This window comes from Schistocerca americana, chromosome 7 (assembly GCF_021461395.2).
Source record: "Schistocerca americana isolate TAMUIC-IGC-003095 chromosome 7, iqSchAmer2.1, whole genome shotgun sequence".
NCBI classification, from domain to species: domain Eukaryota; kingdom Metazoa; phylum Arthropoda; class Insecta; order Orthoptera; family Acrididae; genus Schistocerca; species Schistocerca americana.
The window spans coordinates 18,879,752-18,903,316 of NC_060125.1; positions in this window are offsets into that span (position 1 = coordinate 18,879,752).

Genomic DNA, 23,565 nt, shown 5'->3' on the forward strand with positions numbered 1-23,565 from the left:
CACTTAAGGCGGCATTGTGCCTTTTGTATTTAATACCGATGCGATTTCTGTGTTTTATCGTCAATGTGAATGTCCAAGGAATACATTGAACCTGCAGTGGTGTATCGGAAACTAATACTGGTCTCACAGGAAAGGATCAAAGCACAGACTCTAAGAAGTCTCACTCATCTTGCACTTAAGTCGCATTGTGCCTATTGTATTTAATTCCGATCTAATTTCGGTGTTTTATCGTCAACGTATATGTCCAAGGGATACATTGAACCTGCAGTGGTGCATCGCAAACTAATACTGGTTCACAGGAAAGGATCAAAGGACAGACTATAAGAAGTCCCACTCTTCTTGCACTTAAGGCGGTATTGTGCCTTTTGTAGTTAATTCCGATCTAATTTCAGTAGTTCATCGTCAGTGTGTATGTCCAAGGAATACATTGAACCTGCATTGGTGTATCGGAAACTAATACTGGTCTCACAGGAAATGCTCAAAGCAACGACTGTAAGAAGAGTCTCTATTCTTGTACTTAAGGCGGAATTATGGCTTTTGCATTTAATTCCGATGCGATATTTGTTTTTCAACGTCAATGTTAAGGTCCAAGGAATACCTTGAACCTGCAGTGGTGTATCGGAAACTAATACTGCCCTCACAGGAAAGGATCAAAGCACAGACTCTAAGAAGTCTCACACTTCTCGCACTTAAGGCGGCATTGTGCTTTTTGTATTTAATTCCAATGCGATTTCTGTGTTTCATCGTCAATGTGAAGGTCCATGGAATACATTGAATCTGCAGTGGTATATCGTAAAGTGTTACTGGGCTCACAGGAAAGGATCAAAGCGCAGACTCTAAGAACTCACAGGCCTGTTGCACTTAAGGCGGCATTGTGCCTTCTCTATTTAATTCCGATGCGATTTCTGTGTTTCATCGTCTATGTCAATGTCCAACAAATACATTGAACCTGCAGTGGTGTATCGGAAACTAATACTGGTTTGGCAGGGAAGGATCAAAGCACAGACTCTAAGAATTCTCACTCTTGTTGCATTTAAGGCAGCATTGTGCCTTTTGTATTTAATTCCGATGCGATTTCTGTGTTTCATCGTCAATGTGAAGGACCAAGGAATAAATTGAACCTGCAGTGGAGTATCGGAAACTAATACTGGTCTCACAGGAAAGGATCACTGCACAGACTTTAAGAAGCCTCACTCTTCTTGCACTTAATGCGGCATTGTGAGTTTTGTATTCAATTCCGATATAATTTCAGTGTTTCATCGTCAATGTGTATGTCCAAGGAGCACATATTACCTGCAGTGGTGTGTCAGAAACTATTACTGGTCTCACAGGGATGCTCAAAACACCGACTGTAAGAAGTGTCTCTATTCTTATACTTAATGCGGCATTGTGCCTTTTGTATTTAATTCCGTCTCGATTTCTGCGTTTCATCGTGATTGTGAAGGTTCAAGGAGTACATTGAACCTACAGTGGTGTATGGGAAACTAATACTGGTCTCACAGGAAAGGATCAAAGCACAGACTCTAAGAAGTCACACTCTTCTTGCACTTAAGGCGGCATTGTGCCTTTTGTATTTAATACCGATGCGATTTCTGTGTTTCATCGTCAATGTGAATGTCTAAGGAATACATTGAACCTGCAGTGGTGTATCGGAAACTAATACTGGTCTCACAGGAAAGGATCAAAGCACAGACTCTAAGAAGTCTCACTCATCTTGCACTTAAGTCGCATTGTGCCTATTGTATTTAATTCCGATCTAATTTCGGTGTTTTATCGTCAACGTATATGTCCAAGGGATACATTGAACCTGCAGTGGTGCATCGCAAACTAATACTGGTTCACAGTAAAGGATCAAAGCACAGACTATAAGAAGTCCCACTCTTCTTGCACTTAAGGCGGTATTGTGCCTTTTGTATTTAATTCCGATCTAATTTCAGTAGTTCATCGTCAGTGTGTATGTCCAAGGAATACATTGAACCTGCATTGGTGTATCGGAAACTAATACTGGTCTCACAGGAAATGCTCAAAGCAACGACTGTAAGAAGAGTCTCTATTCTTGTACTTAAGGCGGAATTATGGCTTTTGCATTTAATTCCGATGCGATATTTGTTTTTCATCGTCAATGTGAAGGTCCAAGGAATACCTTGAACCTGCAGTGGTGTATCGGAAACTAATACTGGCCTCACAGGAAAGGATCAAAGCACAGACTCTAAGAAGTCTCACACTTCTCGCACTTAAGGCGGCATTGTGCTTTTTGTATTTAATTCCGATTCGATTTCTGTGTTTCATCGTCAATGTGAAGGTCCATGGAATACATTGAATCTGCAGTGGTATATCGGAAACTGATACTGGGCTTACAGGAAAGGATCAAAGCGCAGACTCTAAGAACTCACAGGCCTGTTGCACTTAAGGCGGCATTGTGCCTTCTCTATTTAATTCCGATGCGATTTCTGTGTTTCATCGTCAATGTGAATGTTCAACAAATACATTGAACCTGCAGTGGTGTATCGGAAACTAATACTGGTATCGCAGGGAAGGATCAAAGCACAGACTCTAAGAATTCTCACTCTTGTTGCATTTAAGGCGGCATTGTGCCTTTTGTATTTAATTCCGATGCGATTTCTGTGTTTCATCGTCAATGTGAAGGACCAAGGAATACATTTAACCTGCAGTGGAGTATCGGAAACTAATACTGGTCTCACAGGAAAGGATCATTGCACAGACTCTAAGAAGCCTCACTCTTCTTGCACTTAAGGCGGCATTGTGAGTTTTGTATTCATTTCCGATATAATTTCAGTGTTTCATCGTCAATGTGTATGTCCAAGGAGTACGTTGTACCTGCAGTGGTGTGTCAGAAACTAATACTGGCCTCACAGGGAATGCTCAAAACACCGACTGTAAGAAGAGTCTCTATTCTTATACTTATGGCGGCATTGTGCCTTTTTTATTTAATTCCGACGCGATTTCTGTGTTTCATAGTCAATGCGAAGGTCCAAGGAGTACATTGAACCGGCAGTGGTGTATCGGAATCTAATACTGGTCTCACAGGAAAGGATCAAAGCACAGACTCTAAGAAGTCACACTCTTCTTGCACTCAAGTCGCATTGTGCCTTTTGTATTTAATTCCGATCTAATTTCAGTGTTTCATCGTCAACGTGTATGTCCAAGGAATACATTGAACCTGCAGTGGTGTATCGGAAACTAATACTGGTCTCACAGGGAATGCCCAAAGCACCGGGTGTAAGAAGAGTCTCTGTTCTTGTACTTAAGGCGGCATTGTGCCTTTTGTAATTAATTCAGATGCGATTTCTGTGTTTCATCGTCAATGTGTATGTCCAAGGAAAACATTGAACCTGCAGTGGTGTATCGGAAACTAACACTGGTCTCACAGGAAAGGATCAAAGCACAGACTCTAAGAAGTCTCACTCTTCTTGCACTTAAGGCGGCATTGTGCCTTTGGATTTATCTCCGATGTGATTTCTGTATTTCATCGTCAATGTGACGGTCCAAGGAATACATTGAACCTGCAGTGCTTTATCGGAAACTAATACTGGTCCCACAGGAAAGGATCAAAGCACAGACTCTAAGAAGTGTCACTCTTCTTGCACTTAATGCGGCATTGTGCCTTTTTTATTTAATTCCGATGCGATTTCTGTGTTTCATCGTCAATGTGAAGGTCCAAGGAATACATTGACCCTGCAGTGGAGTATCAGAAACTAATACTGGTCTCACAGGAACGGATCAAAGCACAGTCTCTAAGAAGTCTCACTCTTCTCGCACTTAAGGTGGCATTGTGCCTTTTGTATTAAATTCCGATGCGATTTCGGTGTTTCATCGTCAATGTGAAGGTCCAAGGAATACACTGAATCTGCAGTGGTATATCACAAACTAATACTGGTCTCACAGGAAAAGATCAATGCACAGACTCTAAGAAGTCTCTCTCTTCTTGCACTTAAGTCGGCATTGTACCTTTTGTATTTAATTCCGATGCGATTTCTGTGCTTCATCGTCAAGGTGAAGGTCCAAGGAATACATTGAATCTGCAGTGGTATATCGCAAACTAATACTGGTCTCACAGGAAAGCACCAAAGCACAGACTCTAAGAAGTCTCTCTCATCTTGCACTTAAGGCGGCATTGTACCTTTTGTATTCAATTCCGATATAATTTCAGTGTTTCATCGTCAATTTGTATGTCCAAGGAGTACATTGTACCTGCAGTGGTGTGTCAGAAAGTAATACTGGTCTCACAGGCAATGCTCAAATCACCGACTGTAAGAAGTGTCTCTATACTTATACTTAAGGCGGCTTTGTGCCTTTTGTATTTAATTCCGACGCGATTTCTGTGTTTCATCGTCAATGTGAAGCTCCAAGGAGTACATTGAACCTGCAGTGGTGTATTGGAAATTAATACTGGTCTCAAAGGAAAGGATCAAATTACAGACTCTAAAAAGTCACACTCTTCTTGCACTTAATGCGGCATTGTGCCTTTTGTATTTAATGCCGATGGGATATCTGTGTTTCGTCGTCAATGATAATGTCCAAGGAACATATTGAACCTGCAGTGGTGTATCGGAAACTAATACTGGTCTCACAGGAAAGGATCAAAGCAAAGTCTCTAAGAAGTCTCACTCCTCTTGCACTTAAGTCGCATTGTGCCTTTTGTATTTAATTCCGATCTAATTTCAGTGTTTCATCGCCAACGTGTATGTCCAAGGAATACATTGAACCTGCAGTGGTGTATCGGAAACTAATACTGGTCACACAGGAAAGGATTAAAGCACAGACTCTAAGAAGTCTTACTTTTCTTGCACTTAAGTCGTATTGTGCCTATTGTATTTAATTTTGGTCTAATTTCAGTGTTTCATCGTCAACGTGTATGTCCAAGGAATACATTGAACCTGCAGTGGTGCATAGGAAACTAATACTGGTTCACAGGAAAGGATCAAAGCACAGACTATAAGAAGTCCCACTCTTCTTGCACTTAAGGCGGCATTGTGCCTTTTGTATTTAATAGTGATGCGATTTCTGTGTTTTATCATCAATTTGAAGGTCCAAGGAATACATTGAACCTGCAGTGGTGTATCGGAAACTAATACTGGCCTCACAGGAAAGGATCAAAGCACAGACTCTAAGAAGTCTCACTCTTCTCGCACTTAAGGCGGCATTGTGCCTTTTGTATTTAATTCCGATGCGATTTCTGTGTTTCATCGTCAATGTGAAGGTCCAAGGAATACATTGAATCTGCAGTGGTATATCGGAAACTAATACTGGTTTCACAGGAAAGGATCAATGCACAGACTCTAAGAAGTCTCTCTCTTCTTGCACTTAAGGCGGCATTGTGCCTTTTGTATTTAATTCTGATGCGATTTCTGTGTTTCATCGTCAATGAGAAGGTCCAAGGAATGCATTGAATCTGCAGTGGTGTATCGGAAACTAATACTGGTATCGCACGAAAGGATCAAAGCACTGACTCTAAGATGTCTCACTCTTGTTGCACTTAAGGCGGCATTGTGCCTTTTGTATTTAATTCCGATGCGATTTCTGTGTTTCATCGTCAATGTGAAGGACCAAGGAATAAATTGAACCTGCAGTGGAGTATCGGAAACTAATACTGGTCTCACAGGAAAGGATCACTGCAGAGACTTTAAGAAGCCTCACTCTTCTTGCACTTAATGCGGCATTGTGAGTTTTGTATTCAATTCCGATATAATTTCAGTGTTTCATCGTCAATGTGTATGTTCAAGGAGTACATTGTACCTGCAGTGGTGTGTCAGAAACTATTACTGGTCTCACAGGGATGCTCAAAACACCGACTGTAAGAAGTGTCTCTATTCTTATACTTAATGCGGCATTGTGCCTTTTGTATTTAATTCCGACTCGATTTCTGTGTTTCATCGTGAATGTGAAGGTCCAAGGAGTACATTGAACCTACAGTGGTGTATGGGAAACTAATACTGGTCTCACAGGAAAGGATCAAAGCACAGACTCTAAGAAGTCACACTCTTCTTGCACTTAAGGCGGCATGGTGCCTTTTGTATTTAATACCGATGCGATTTCTGTGTTTCATCGTCAATGTGAATGTCAAAGGAATACATTGAACCTGCAGTGGTGTATCGGAAACTAATACTGGTCTCACGGGAAAGGATCAAAGCACAGACTCTAAGAAGTCTCACTCATCTTGCACTTAAGGCGGCATTGTGAGTTTTGTATTCAATTCCGATTTAATTTCAGTGTTTCATCGTCAATGTGTATGTCCAAGGAATACATTGAACCAGCAGTGGTGTGTCAGAAAGTAATACTGGTCTCACAGGGAATGCTCAAGGCACCGGGTGTAAGAAGAGTCTCTGTTCTTGTATGTAAGGCGGAATTGTGCCTTTTGTATTTAATTCCGATGAGATTTCTGTGTTTCATCGTCAATGTGAATGTCCAAGGAATACATTGAACCTGCAGTGATGAATCGGAAACTAATACTGGTCTCACAGTAGAGGATCAGAGCACAGACTCTAAGAAGTCACACTCTTCTTGAACTTAAGGCGGCATTGTGCCTTTTGTATTTAATTCCGATGCGATTTCTGTGTTTCATCGTCAATGTGAAGGTCCAAGGAAGACATTGAACCTGCAGTGGTGTATCGGAAACTAATACTGGTCTCACAGGAAAGGAACAAAGCACAGACTCTAAGAAGCCTCACTCTTCTTGCACTTATGGCGGCATTGTGCCATTTGTATTTAATTCCGATGCGATATCTGTGTTTCATCGTCAATGTAAAGGTTCAAGAAATACATTGATAATGCAGTTGTATGTCGGAAACAAATATTGGTCTCACAGGAAAGGATCAATGCACAGACTCGAAGAAATCACACTCTTCTTGCACTTAAGGCGGCATTCTGCTTTTTGTATTAGATTCCAATGCGATTTCTGTGTTTCATCGTCAATGTGAATGTCCAAGGAATACATTGAACCTGCAGTGGTGTATCGAAAAATAATACTGGTCTCGCAGGAAAGGATCAAAGCACAGACTCTAAGAAGTCTCACTCTTGTTGCACTTAAGGCGGCATTGTGCCTTTTGTATTTAATTCCGATGCGATTTCTGTGTTTCATCGTCAATGTGAAGGTACAAGGAATACATTGAACCTGCAGTGGAGTATCGGAAACTAATACTGGTCTCACAGGAAAGGATCAATGCACAGACTCTAAGAAGTCTCACTCGTCTTGCACTTAAGGCGGCATTGTGCCTTATGTATTTAATTCCGATGCGATTTCTGTGTTTCATCGTCAATGTGAAGGTCCAAAGAATACATTGAACCTGCAGTGGTATATTGGAAACTTATACTGCTCTCACAGGAAAGGATCAAAGCACTGACTCAAAGAAGTCTCACTCTTCTTGCACTTAAGGCGGCGTTGTGCCTTTTGTATTTAATACCGATGCGATTTCTGTGTTTCATCGTCAATGTGAATGTCAAAGGAATACATTGAACCTGCAGTGGTGTATCGGAAACTAATACTGGTCTCACGGGAAAGGATCAAAGCACAGACTCTAAGAAGTCTCACTCATCTTGCACTTAAGGCGGCATTGTGAGTTTTGTATTCAATTCCGATTTAATTTCAGTGTTTCATCGTCAATGTGTATGTCCAAGGAATACATTGAACCTGCAGTGGTGTGTCAGAAAGTAATACTGGTCTCACAGGGAATGCTCAAGGCACCGGGTTTAAGAAGAGTCTCTGTTCTTGTACGTAAGGCGGAATTGTGCCTTTTGTATTTAATTCCGATGAGATTTCTGTGTTTCATCGTCAATGTGAATGTCCAAGGAATACATTGAACCTGCAGTGATGAATCGGAAACTAATACTGGTCTCACAGTAGAGGATCAGAGCACAGACTCTAAGAAGTCACACTCTTCTTGAACTTAAGGCGGCATTGTGCCTTTTGTATTTAATACCGATGCGATTTCTGTTTTTTATCGTCAATGTGAATGTCCAAGGAAGACATTGAACCTGCAGTGGTGTATCGGAAACTAATACTGGTCTCACAGGAAAGGAACAAAGCACAGACTCTAAGAAGCCTCACTCTTCTTGCACTTATGGCGGCATTGTGCCATTTGTATTTAATTCCGATGCGATATCTGTGTTTTATCGTCAATGTAAAGGTTCAAGAAATACATTGATAATTCAGTTGTATATCGGAAACAAATACTGGTCTCACAGGAAAGGATCAATGCACAGACTCGAAGAAGTCACACTCTTCTTGCACTTAAGGCGGCATTCTGCTTTTTGTATTAGATTCCGATGCGATTTCTGTGTTTCATCGTCAATGTGAATGTCCAAGGAATACATTGAACCTGCAGTGGTGTATCGAAAAATAATACTGGTCTCGCAGGAAAGGATCAAAGCACAGACTCTAAGAAGTCTCACTCTTGTTGCACTTAAGGCGGCATTGTGCCTTTTGTATTTAATTCCGATGCGATTTCTGTGTTTCATCGTCAATGTGAAGGTCCAAGGAATACATTGAACCTGCAGTGGAGTATCGGAAACTAATACTGGTCTCACAGGAAAGGATCAATGCACAGACTCTAAGAAGTCTCACTCGTCTTGCACTTAAGAGGCATTGTGCCTTATGTATTTAATTCCGATGCGATTTCTGTGTTTCATCGTCAATGTGAAGGTCCAAAGAATACATAGAACCTGCAGTGGTATATTGGAAACTAATACTGCTCTCACAGGAAAGGATCAAAGCACTGACTCAAAGAAGTCTCACTCTTCTTGCACTTAAGGCGGCGTTGTGCCATTTGTATTTAATTCCGATGCGATTTCTGTGTTTTATCGTCAATGTGAACGTTCAAGGAATACATTGAACCTGCAGTGGTATATCGGAAACTAATACTGGTCTCACAGGGAAGGATCAATACACAGGCTCGAAGAAGTCACACTCTTATTGCACTTAAGGCGGCATTCTGCCTTTTGTATTAAATTCCGATGCGATTTCTGTGTTTCATCAGCAATGTGAATGGATAAGGAATACATTGAACCAGCAGTGGTGTATCGGAAACTAATACTGGTCTCGCAGGAAAGGATTATAGCACAGACTCTAAGAAGTCTCACTCTTGTTGCACTTAAGGCGGCATTGTGCCTTTTGTATTTAATTCCAATGCGATTTCTGGGTGTCATCGTCAATGTGAAGGTCCAAGGAATACTTTGAACCTGCAGTGGAGTATCGGAAACTAATACTGGTCTCACAGGAAAGGATCAATGCGCTGACTCCAAGATGTCTCACTCTTCTTGCATTTAAGGCGGCATTGTGCCTTTTATATTTAATTCCGATGCGATTTCTGTGTTTCATCGTCAGTGTATAGGTCCATGGAATACATTGAACCTGCAGTGGTGTAACGGAAAATAATACTGCTCTCACAGGAAAGGATCAAAGCACTGACTCTAAGAAGTCTCACTCTTCTTGCACTTAAGGCGGCATTGTGCCTTTTGTATTTAATTCCGATCTAATTTCAGTGTTTCATCGTCAATGTGTATGTCCATGGAATACATTGAACCTGCAGTGGTGTATCGGAAACTAATACTGGTCGCACAGGAAAAGATCAAAGCACAGACACTAAGAAGTCTCAATCTTCTTGCACTTAAGGCGGCATTTTACCTTTGGATTTATCTCCGATGTGATTTCTGTGTTTCATCGTCAGTGTGACGGTCCAAGGAATGCATTGAACCTGCAGTGCTTTATCGGAAACTAATACTGGTCTCACAGGAAAGGATCAAAGCACAGACTCTAAGAAGTTTCACTCTTCTTGCAATTAATGCGGCATTGTGCCTTTTGTATTTCATTCCGATGCGATTTCTGTGTTTCTTCGTCAATGTGAAGGTCCATGGAATACATTGAACCTGCAGTGGTGTATCGGAAACTAATACTGCCCTTACAGGAAAGGATCAAAGCACTGACTCTAAGGAGTCTCACTTTTCTTGCACTTAAGGCGGCATTGTGCCTTTTGTATTTAATTCCGATCTAATTTCAGTGTTTCATCGTCAATGTGTATGTCCATGGAATACATTGAACCTGCAGTGGTGTATCGGAAACTAATACTGGTCTCACAGGGAATAATCAAATCACCGACTGTAAGAAGAGTCTCTATTCTTGTACTTAAAGCTGCATTGTGCCTTTTGTACTTAATTCCGACGCGATTTCTGAGTTTCATCGTCAATGGGAAGATACAAGGAATACAATGAACCTGCAGTGGTGTGTCGGAAACTAATACTGGTCTCACAGGGAATGCTGAAAGCACCGACTGTAAGAAGAGTCTCTGTTCTTGTACTTAAGGTAGCATTGTGCCTTTTGTATTTAATTCCGATGCGATTTCTGTGTTTCATCGTCAATGTGTATGTCCAAGGAATACATTGAACCTGCAGTGGTGTATTGGAAAGTAATACTGGTCTCACAGGAAAGGATCAAAGCACAGACTCTAAGAAGTCTCACTCTTCTTGCACTTAAGGCGGCGTTGTGCCATTTGTATTTAATTCCGATGCGATTTCTGTGTTTCATCGTCAATGTGAAGGTTCAAGGAATACATTGAACCTGCAGTGGTATATCGGAAACCAATACTGGTCTCACAGGAAAGGATCAATTCACAGGCTCGAAGAAGTCACACTCTTCTTGCACTTAAGGCGGCATTCTGCCTTTTGTATTAAATTCCGATTCGATTTCTGTGTTTCATCAGCAATGTGAATGTCCAAGGAATACATTGAACCTGCAGTGGTGTATCGGCAACTAATACTGGTCTCACAGGAAAGGATCAAAACACAGACTCTAAGAAGTGTCACTCTTCTTGCACTTAATGCGGCATTGTGCCTTTTGTATTTAATTCCGATGCGATTTCTGTGTTTCATCGTCAATGTGAAGGTCCAAGGAATACATTGACTCTGCAGTGGAGGATCGGAAAATAATACTGGTCTCACAGAAAGGATCAAAGCACAGACTCTAAGGAGTCTCACTCTTCTTGCACTTAAGGTGGCACTGCACCTTTTGTATTTAATTCCGATGTAATTTCAGTGGTTTATCGTCAATGTGTATGTCCTAGGAATACATTGAAACTGCAGTGGTCTATCGGACACTAATAATGGTCTCCCAGGAAAGGATCAAAGCACAGACTCTAAGAAGTCTCACTCTTCCTGCACTTAAGGTGGCATTGTGAGTTTAGTATTCAATTCCGATTTAATTTCTCTGTTTCATCGACAATGTGAAGATCCAAGGAGTACATTGAACCTGCAGTGGTATGTCGGAAACTAATACTGGTCTCACATGAAAGGACCAAAGCATAGACTCTAAGAAGTCACACTCTTCTTGCACTTAAAGCGGCATTGTGCCTTTTGTATTTAATACCGATAAGATATCTGTGTTTCATCGTCAATGTTAATGTCCAAGGAATACATTGAACCTGCAGTGGTGTATCGGAAACTAATACTGGTCTCACAGGAAAGGATCAAAGCACAGACTCTAAGAAGTCTCACTCTTCTTGCACTCAAGTCGCATTGTGCCTTTTGTATTTAATTCCGATCTAATTTCAGTAGTTCTTCGTCAGTGTGTATGTCCAAGGAATACATTGAACATGCAGTGGTGTATCGGAAACTAATACTGGTCTCGCAGGAAGGGATCAAAGCACAGACTCCAAGAAGTCTCACTCTTGTTGCACTTAAGGCGGCAATGTGCCTTTTGTGTTTAATTCCGATGCGATTTTAGTGTTTCATCGTCAATGTGTATGTCCAAGGAGTACATTGTACCTGCAGTGGTGTGTCAGAAACTAATACTGGTCTCGCAGGAGTAGATCAAAGCACAGACTCTAAGAAGTCTCATTCTTCTTGCACTTAAGGCGGCATTGTGGCTTTTGTATTTAATTCCGATGCGATATCTGTGTTTCATCGTCAATGTGAATGTCCAAGGAATACATTGAACCTGAGTGGTGTATCGGAAACTAATACTGGTCTCACAGTAAAGGATCAAAGCACAGACTCTAAGAAGTCTGACTCTTCTTGCACTTGAGTCGCATTGTGCCTTTCTTATTTAATTCCGATCTAATTTCAGTGGTTCATCGTCAACGTGTATGTCCAAGGAATACATTGACCCTGCAGTGGTGTATCGGAAACTAATACTGGTCTCACAGGAAAGGATCAAAGCACAGACTCTAAGAAGTCTCACTCTTCATGCAATTAAGGCGGCATTGTGCCTTTTGTATTTAATTCCGATGCGATTTCTGTGTTTTATTGTGAATGTGTAGGTCCAAGGAATACATTGAACCTGCAGTGGTGTATCGGAAACTAATACTGGTCTCACAGGAGTAGATCAAAGCACAGACTCTAAGAAGTCTCATTCTTCTTGCACTTAAGGCGGCATTGTGGCTTTTGTATTTAATTCCGATGCGATATCTGTGTTTCATCGTCAATGTGAATGTCCAAGGAATACATTGAACCAGAGTGGTGTATCGGAAACTAATACTGGTCTCACAGTAAAGGATCAAAGCACAGACTCTAAGAAGTCTGACTCTAATTGCACTTAAGTCGCATTGTGCCTTTCTTATTTAATTCCGATCTAATTTCAGTGGTTCATCGTCAACGTGTATGTCCAAGGAATACATGGACCCTGCAGTGATGTATCGGAAACTAATACTGGTCTCACAGGAAAGGATCAAAGCACAGACTCTAAGAAGTCTCACACTTCTTGCACTTAAGTCGTATTGTGCCTTTGGTATTTAATTCCGATCTAATTTCAGTGTTTCATTGGCAACGTGTATGTCCAAGAAATACATTGAACCGGCAGTGGTGTATCGGAAACTAATACTGGTCTCACAGGGAATGCTCAAAGCACCGACTGTAAGAAGAGTCTCTTTTCCTGTACTTATGGCGGCATTGTGAATTTTGTATTTAATTGCGATGCTATTTCTGTGTTTCATCATCAATGTGAAGGTCCAAGGAATACATTGAACCTGCAGTGGTGTATCGGAAACTAATACTGGTCTCACAGGGAAAGCTCAAATCACCGACTGTAAAAAGAGTCTCTATTCTTGTACTTAAGGCGGCATTGTGCCTTTTGTGTTTAATTCCGATGCGATTTCTGTGTTTCATCGTCAATGTCAATGTCCAAGGAATACATTGAACCTGCAGTGGTGTATCGGAAACTAATACTGGTCTCACAGGAAAGGATCAAAGCACAGACTCTAAGAAGTCTCACTCTTCTTGCACTTAATGCGGCATTGTGAGTTTTGTATTCTATTCCGATTTAATTTCAGTGTTTCATCGTCAATGTGTATGTCCAAGGAATACATTGAACCTGCAGTGGTGTGTCAGAAGCTAATACTGGTCTCACAGAGAATGCTCAAAACACCGACTGTAAGAAGAGTCTCTATTCTTATACTTAAGGCGGCATTGTGCATTTTGAATTAAATTGCGATGCGATTTCTGTGTTTTATCGTCAATGTGAAGGTTCAAGGAATACATTGAACCTGTAGTGGTGTATCGGAAACTAATACTGGTCTCACAGAAGAGGATCAAAGCACAGACTGTAAGAAGTCTCATTCTTCTTGCACTTAAGGCGGTATTGTGGCTCTTGTATTTAATTCCGATGCGATTTCTGTGTTTCATCGTCAATGTGAGGGTGCAAGGAATACATTGAACCGGCAGTTTTGTATCGCAAACTAATACTGGTCTCACAGGAAAGGATCAAATCACAGACTCTGAGAAGTTGCACTTAAGGCGGCATTGTGGGTTTTGTATTAAATTCCGATTTAATTTCAGTGTTTCATCGTCAATGTGTATGTCCAAGGAATACATTGAACCTGCAGTGGTGTGTCAGAAACTAATACTGGTCTCACAGGGAATGCTCAAAACACCGACTGTAAGAAGAGTCTCTATTCTTATACTTAAGGCGGCATTGTGCCTTTCGTATTTGATTCCGATGCGATTTCTGTGTTTTATCGTGAATGTGAAGGTCCAAGGAATTCATTGAACCTGCAGTGGAGTATCGGAAACTAATACTGGTCTCCCAGGAGTAGATCAAAGCACAGACTCTAAGAAGTCTCATTCTTCTTGCACTTAAGGCGGCATTGTGGCTTTTGTATTTAATTGCGATGCGATATCTGTGTTTCATCGTCAATGTGTATGTCCAAGGAATACATTGAACCTGAGTGGTGTATCGGAAACTAATACTAGTCTCACAGTAAAGGATCAAAGCACAAAGAGGTCTGACTCTACTTGCACTTAAGTCGCATTGTGCCTTTTTTATTTAATTCCGATCAAATTTCAGTAGTTCATCGACAGTGTGTATGTCCAAGGAATACATTGAACCTGCAGTGGTGTATCGGAAACTAATACTGGTCTCACAGGGAAAGCTCAAATCACCGAAAGTATGAAGAGTCTCTATTTTTGTACTTAAGGCGGCATTGTGCCTTTTGTATTTAATTCCGATGCGATTTCTGTGTTTCATCGTCAATGTGAATGTCCAAGGAATACATTGAACCTGCAGTGGTGTATCGGAAACTAATACTGGTCTCACAGGAAATGATCAAAGCACAGACCCTAAGATGTATCACTCTTCTTGCACTTAAGGCGGCATTGTGCCATTTGTATTTCATTCCGATGCGATTTCTGTGTTTCATCGTCAATGTGAAGGTCCAAGGAATACATTGAACCTGCAGATGTGTATCGGAAACTAATACTGGTCTCACAGGAAAGGATCAAATCACAGACTCTGAGAAGTCTCACTCTTCTTGCACTTAAGGCGGCATTGTGAGTTTTGTATTAAATTCCGATTTAATTTCAGTGTTTCATCGTCAATGTGTATGTCCAAGGAATACATTGAACCTGCAGTGGTGTGTCAGAAACTAATACTGGTCTCACAGGGAATGCTCAAAACACCGACTGTAAGACGAGTCTCTATTCTTATACTTAAGGCGGCATTGTGCCATTTGTAATTAATTCCGATGCGATTTCTGTGTTTTATCGTGAATGTGAAGGTCCAAGGAATACATTGAACCTGCAGTGGTGTATCGGAAACTAATACTGGTCTCACAGGAGAGGATCAAAGCACAGACTCTAGGAAGTCTCATTCTTCTTGCACTTAAGTCGTATTGTGCCTTTGGTATTTAATTCCGATCTAATTTCAGTGTTTCATTGGCAACGTGTATGTCCAAGAAATACATTGAACCGGCAGTGGTGTATCGGAAACTAATACTGGTCTCACAGGGAATGCTCAAAGCACCGACTGTAAGAAGAGTCTCTTTTCCTGTACTTATGGCGGCATTGTGAATTTTGTATTTAATTGCGATGCTATTTCTGTGTTTCATCATCAATGTGAAGGTCCAAGGAATACATTGAACCTGCAGTGGTGTATCGGAAACTAATACTGGTCTCACAGGGAAAGCTCAAATCACCGACTGTAAAAAGAGTCTCTATTCTTGTACTTAAGGCGGCATTGTGCCTTTTGTGTTTAATTCCGATGCGATTTCTGTGTTTCATCGTCAATGTCAATGTCCAAGGAATACATTGAACCTGCAGTGGTGTATCGGAAACTAATACTGGTCTCACAGGAAAGGATCAAAGCACAGACTCTAAGAAGTCTCACTCTTCTTGCACTTAATGCGGCATTGTGAGTTTTGTATTCTATTCCGATTTAATTTCAGTGTTTCATCGTCAATGTGTATGTCCAAGGAATACATTGAACCTGCAGTGGTGTGTCAGAAACTAATACTGGTCTCACAGAGAATGCTCAAAACACCGACTGTAAGAAGAGTCTCTATTCTTATACTTAAGGCGGCATTGTGCATTTTGAATTAAATTGCGATGCGATTTCTGTGTTTTATCGTCAATGTGAAGGTTCAAGGAATACATTGAACCTGTAGTGGTGTATCGGAAACTAATACTGGTCTCACAGAAGAGGATCAAAGCACAGACTGTAAGAAGTCTCATTCTTCTTGCACTTAAGGCGGTATTGTGGCTCTTGTATTTAATTCCGATGCGATTTCTGTGTTTCATCGTCAATGTGAGGGTGCAAGGAATACATTGAACCGGCAGTTTTGTATCGCAAACTAATACTGGTCTCACAGGAAAGGATCAAATCACAGACTCTGAGAAGTTGCACTTAAGGCGGCATTGTGGGTTTTGTATTAAATTCCGATTTAATTTCAGTGTTTCATCGTCAATGTGTATGTCCAAGGAATACATTGAACCTGCAGTGGTGTGTCAGAAACTAATACTGGTCTCACAGGGAATGCTCAAAACACCGACTGTAAGAAGAGTCTCTATTCTTATACTTAAGGCGGCATTGTGCCTTTCGTATTTGATTCCGATGCGATTTCTGTGTTTTATCGTGAATGTGAAGGTCCAAGGAATTCATTGAACCTGCAGTGGAGTATCGGAAACTAATACTGGTCTCCCAGGAGTAGATCAAAGCACAGACTCTAAGAAGTCTCATTCTTCTTGCACTTAAGGCGGCATTGTGGCTTTTGTATTTAATTGCGATGCGATATCTGTGTTTCATCGTCAATGTGTATGTCCAAGGAATACATTGAACCTGAGTGGTGTATCGGAAACTAATACTAGTCTCACAGTAAAGGATCAAAGCACAAAGAGGTCTGACTCTACTTGCACTTAAGTCGCATTGTGCCTTTTTTATTTAATTCCGATCAAATTTCAGTAGTTCATCGACAGTGTGTATGTCCAAGGAATACATTGAACCTGCAGTGGTGTATCGGAAACTAATACTGGTCTCACAGGGAAAGCTCAAATCACCGAAAGTATGAAGAGTCTCTATTTTTGTACTTAAGGCGGCATTGTGCCATTTGTATTTAATTCCGATGCGATTTCTGTGTTTCATCGTCAATGTGAATGTCCAAGGAATACATTGAACCTGCAGTGGTGTATCGGAAACTAATACTGGTCTCACAGGAAATGATCAAAGCACAGACCCTAAGAAGTATCACTCTTCTTGCACTTAAGGCGGCATTGTGCCATTTGTATTTCATTCCGATGCGATTTCTGTGTTTCATCGTCAATGTGAAGGTCCAAGGAATACATTGAACCTGCAGATGTGTATCGGAAACTAATACTGGTCTCACAGGAAAGGATCAAATCACAGACTCTGAGAAGTCTCACTCTTCTTGCACTTAAGGCGGCATTGTGAGTTTTGTATTAAATTCCGATTTAATTTCAGTGTTTCATCGTCAATGTGTATGTCCAAGGAATACATTGAACCTGCAGTGGTGTGTCAGAAACTAATACTGGTCTCACAGGGAATGCTCAAAACACCGACTGTAAGAAGAGTCTCTATTCTTATACTTAAGGCGGCATTGTGCCATTTGTAATTAATTCCGATGCGATTTCTGTGTTTTATCGTGAATGTGAAGGTCCAAGGAATACATTGAACCTGCAGTGGTGTATCGGAAACTAATACTGGTCTCACAGGAGAGGATCAAAGCACAGACTCTAGGAAGTCTCATTCTTCTTGCACTTAAGTCGTATTGTGCCTTTTGTATTTAATTCCGATCTAATTTCAGTGTTTCATCGGCAACGTGTATGTCCTAGAAATACATTGAACCTGCAGTGGTGTATCGGAAACTAATACTGGTCTCACAGGGAATGCTCAAAGCACCGACTGTAAGAAGAGTCTCTATTCCTGTACTTAAGGCGGCATTGTGAATTTTGTATTTAATTGCGATGCGATTTCTGTGTTTCATCATCAATGTGAAGGTCCAAGGAATACATTGATGATGTAGTGGTGCATCGGAATCTAATACTGGTAAACAGGAACGGATCAAAGCACAGACAATAAGAAGTCCCACACTTCTTGCACTTAAGGGGGCATTGTGCCTTTTGTATTTAATTCCGATCTAATTTCAGTAGTTCATCGTCAGTGTGTATGTCCAAGGAATACATTGAACCTGCAGTGGTGTATCGGAAACTAATACTGGTCTCACAGGAAAGGATCAAATCACAGACTCTGAGAAGTCTCACTCTTCTTGCACTTAAGGCGGCATTGTGAGTTTTGTATTAAATTCCGATTTAATTTCAGTGTTTCATCGTCAATGTGTATGTCCAAGGAATACATTGAACCTGCAGTGGTGTGTCAGAAACTAATACTGGTCGCACAGGGAATGCTCAAAACACCGACTGTAAGAAGAGTCTCTATTCTTATACTTAAGGCGGCATTGTGCCATTTGTAATTAATTCCGATGCGATTTCTGTGTTTTATCGTGAATGTGAAGGTCCAAGGAATACATTGAACCTGCAGTGGTGTATCGGAAACTAATACTGGTCTCACAGGAGAGGATCAAAGCACAGACTCTAGGAAGTCTCATTCTTCTTGCACTTAAGGCGGCATTAAGGCTTTTGTATTTAATTCCGATGCGATATCTGTGTTTCATCGTCAATGTGAATGTTGTAACGTCTAGAGAAACAAAAACAATATATTTTGTAGTAATTAGAGAATTAGATGTATCATATTGTGTCATTGTATAAAATTATGTATTTTTTTTTATTATTTATTTCTGAAAACGTCTGCGTCGGCGAGTAATAAAACCGACACAGAAGATAAATGTTAAACAGAGATTAAAAAAGGAACTAGTATATAATACGTGTTGAATATGAATGTCTTTGTCGTCTTAATTTGGAAGTTGTGCGAGTAAGATCTCCTGTTGTTGTCGTAGAGAACGCCAATGTAGCATTCTTTTGTCGAGACTAAGCAATGTACGCCATTACGTGTGAATTCACAAAGGTCTGTAATCACTGAGATATTTAAAGGTTTTAATAGAGGTGTTTAAATGAAAACTTGTATTATTTATTGTTAAGCTTCCTTGCATATTATCCCATCCTGTTGAGACATTTTTCAGTTATATAAATATTATCTGTGGTGCTGAGCTGCGTGGAGAACGAAGAGCCGCTGCCGCGGCGTATTTAAACGACTTACAATATAGTCGAACATAACGCAAGGAAGCGGTAAAATAATAGTAAAATAATATTATTTCTTTTAGCTCCCAGACTGGCAGTGAGGATCAGCGGATTTTATGATGTGTTGCAGATTGACGCGGGCTGCTGATAGGATATAATTTACAGTGCAAATAATTTAATGTACCTTCAGAATCTGATAGGAATCTTGCTGTGCTCTGTTCTGATCTGGCAAACTTTATAGTGACAACGTATTTTTGAATGAGAGTCTCATGTTCTTGGGCTAGTCGTGGTATGAAATAGCATTTTAACGAGAAATAAAATCCACTGCGAACTTGTGTTTTTGAACGATCACACGAACTGTAACATCAGTGTTCATAACAAAGTAATTTTAACTTTTACTCACTATGAAGTAGGGAAGATATATTGATTCTTAGCATGAGTTGCAGTTATGAAAAATCGTTCCTTAAATTGTAGGCCAGATACAGAACAATAAGACTTCCATATATACAATTTATTCCGCTAAAAGGTAATGATGATAAAGAAAAGCAAAGCACAGCATTGCTAAAAGTATTTCACGTAACTCTTTTCGTAAATGTGTTGTTACAAAGAGAATTAATAAACCAAAGAGCAACAATTTTATATCCGCGAGAGAGTATGTACGTGAAAATGTCCAAGGAATACATAGAACCTGAGTGGTGTATCGGAAACTAATACTGGTCTCACAGTAAAGGATCAAAGCACAGACTCTAAGAAGTCTGACTATTCTTGCACTTAAGTCGCATTATGCCTTTTTTATTTAATTCCGATCTAATTTCAGTGTTTCATCGTCAACGTGTATGTCCAAGGAATACATTGACCCTGCAGTGGTGTATCGGAAACTAATACTGGTCTCACAGGAAAGGATCAAAGCACAGACTCTAAGAAGTCTCACACTTCTTGCACTTAAGTCGTATTGTGCCTTTTGTATTTAATTCCGATCTAATTTCAGTGTTTCATCGGCAACGTGTATGTCCTAGAAATACATTGAACCTGCAGTGGTGTATCGGAAACTAATACTGGTCTCACAGGAAAGGATCAAAGCACACACTCGAAGATGTCACACTCTTCTTGCACTTAAGGCAGCATTCTGCCTTTTGTATTTCATTCCGATGCGATATCTGTGTTTCATCGTCAATGTGAATTTCCAAGGAATACATTGAACCTCAGTGGTGTATCGGAAACTAATACTAGTCTCGCAGGAAAGGATCAATGCACAGACTCTATGAAGTCTCACTCTTCTTGGACTTAAGGCGGAATTGTGCCTTTTGTATTTAATTCCGATGCGATCTCTGTGTTTCATCGTCAATGTGAAGGTCCAAGGAATACATTGAACCTGCAGTGGTGTATCGGAAAATAATACTGGTCTCACAGGAGAAGATCAAAGCACAGACTCTAAGAAGTCTCACTCTGCTTGCACTTAAGGCGGCATTGAGCCTTTGGATTTATCTGCGATGTGATTTCTGTGTTTCATCGTCAATATGAAGGTCCAAGGAATACATTGAATTGGCAGTGGTTTATCGGAAACTAATACTGGTCTCACAGGAAAGGATCAAAGCACAGACTCTAAGAAGTCTCACTCTTCTTGTACTTAAGCCGGCATTGTGCTTTCTGTATTTAATTCCGATGCAATTTCTGTGTGTCATCGTCAATGTGAAGGTCCAAGGAATACATTGAACCTGCAGTGGTGTATCGGAAACTAATACTGGTCTCACAGGGAATGCTCAAAACACCGACTCTGAGAAGAGTCTCTACTCTTATACTTAAGTCGGCATTGTGCCTTTTGTATTTAATTCCGATGCGATTTCTGTGTTTTATCGTCAATGTAAAGGTCCAAGAAATACATTGAACCTGCAGTGGTGTATCGGAAAATAATACTGGTCTCACAGGAGAAGATCAAAGCACAGACTCTAAGAAGTCTCACTCTGCTTGCACTTAAGGCGGCATTGAGCCTTTGGATTTATCTGCGATGTGATTTCTGTGTTTCATCGTCAATATGAAGGTCCAAGGAATACATTGAATTGGCAGTGGTTTATCGGAAACTAATACTGGTCTCACAGGAAAGGATCAAAGCACAGACTCTAAGAAGTGTCACTCTCCTTGCCCTTAATGCGGCATTGTGCCTTCTGTATTTAATTCCGATGCGATATCTGTGTTTCATCGTCAATGTGAAGGTCTAAGGAATAAATTGACCCTGCAGTGGAGTATCGGAAACTAATACTGGTCTCACAGGAATGGATCAAAGCACAGACTTTAAGAAGTCTCACTCTTCTTGCACTTAAGGCGGCACTGCGCCTTTAGTATTTAATTCCGATGTAATTTCAGTGGTTTATCGTCAATGTGTGTGTCCTAGGAATACATTGAACCTGCAGTGGTGTATCGGAAACTAATACTGGGTCTCAATGGAAATAATCAAAGCACAGACTCTAAGATGTCTCAAACTCCTTACACTTAAGGCGGCATTGTGAGTTTTGTATTCAATTCCGATTTAATTTCAGTGTTTCATCGTCAATGTGTATGTCCAAGGAATACATTGAACCTGCGGTGGTGTGTCAGAAACTATTACTGGTCTCATAGGGAATGCTCAAAACACCGACTGTAAGAAGAGTCTCTATTCTTATACTTAAGGCGGCATTGTGCTCTTTGTATTTAATTCCGACGCGATTTCTGTGTTTCATCGTCAATGTGAAGGTCCAAGAAGTACATTGCACCTGCAGTGGTGTGTCGGAAACTAATACTGGTCTCACAGGAAAGGATCAAAGCACAGCCCCTAAGAAGTCACACCCTTCTTGCACTTAAGGCGGCATTGTGCCTTTTGTATTTAATTCCGATCTAATTACAGTGTTTCATCGTCAACGTGTATGTCCAAGGAATACATTGAACCTGTAGTTGTGTATCGGAAACTAATACTGGTCTCACAGGGAATGCTCAAAGCACCGACTGTAAGAAGAGTCTCTTTTCCTGTACTTAAGGCGGCATTGTGCCTTTTGTATTTAATTGCGATGCGATTTCTGTGCTTCATCGTCAATGTGAAGGTCCAAGGAATACATTGAACCTGCAGAGGAGTATCGGAAACTAATACTGGCCTCAATGGAAAGAATCAAACCACAGACTCTAAGAAGTCTCACACTTCTTGCACTTAAGGCGGCATTGTGAGTTTTGTATTCAATTCCGATCTAATTTCAGTGTTTCATCGTCTACGTGTATGTCCGAGGAATACATTGAACCTGCAGTGGTATATCGGAAACTAATACTGGTTTCGCAGGAAAGGATCAATGCACAGACTCGAAGAAGTCACACTCTTCTTGCACTTAAGGCGGCATTCTGCGTTTTGTATTAAATTCCGATGCGATTTCTGTGTTTCGTCGTGAATGTGATTGTCCATGGAATACAATGAACCTGCAGTGGTGTATCGGAAACAAATACTGGTCTCGCAGGAAAGGATCAAAGCACAGACTCTAAGAAGTCTCACTCTTGTTGCACTTAAGGCGGCATTGTGCCTTTTGTATTTAATTCCGATGCGATTTCTGTGTTTCATCGTCAATGTGAGGGTCCAAGGAATACATTGAACCTGCGGTGTTGTATCGGAAACTAATACTGCTCTCACAGGAAAGGATCAAAGCACTGACTCTAAGAAGTCTCACTCTTGTTGCACTTAAGGCGGCATTGTGCCTTTTGTATTTAATTCCGATCTAATTTCAGTGTTTCATCGTCAAAGTGTATGTCCAAGGAATACATTGAACCTGCAGTGGTATATCGGAAACTAATACTGGCCTCACAGGAAAGGATCAAAGCACAGACTATAAGGAGTCAAACTCTTCTTGCACTTAAGGCCGCATTGTGCCTTTGATATTTAATTCCGATGCGATTTGTGTGTTTCATCGTCAATGTGAGTGTCCAAGGAATACGTTGAACCTGCAGTGGTGTATCGGAAACTAATACTGGTCTCACAGGAAAGGATCAAAGCACAGACTCTATGAAGTCTCACCCTTCTTGCACTTAAGGCGACATTGTGCCTTTTGTATTTAATTCCGAAGCGATTTCTATGTTTCATCGTCAATGTGAAGGTCCAAGGAATACATTGAACCTGCAGTGGAGTATTTGAAACTAATACCGGTCTCACAGGCTCACAGGAAACGTTCAATGCACAGACTCTAGGAAGTCTCACTCTTCTCGCATTTAAGGTGGCATTGAACCATTTGTATTTAATTCCAATGCGATTTCTGTGTTTCATCGTCACTGTGAAGGTTTAAGGAACACATTGTACCTGCAGTGGTGTATCGGAATCTAATACTGGTAGCACAGGGACGGATCAAAGCACAGACTCTAAGAATTCTCACCCTTCTTGCACTTAAGGCGGCATTGTGTCTTTTGTATTTAATTCCGATCTAATTTCAGTGTTTCATCGTCAATGTGTATGACCAAGGAATACATTGAAACTGCAGTGGTGTATCGGAAACTAATACTGGTCACACAGGGAATGCTCAAAACACCGACTGTAAGAAGAGTCTCTATTCTTGTACTTAAGGCAGCATTGTGCCTTTTGTATTTAATTTCGAATCGATTTCTGAGTTTCATCGTCAATGTGAAGGTCCAAGGAATACA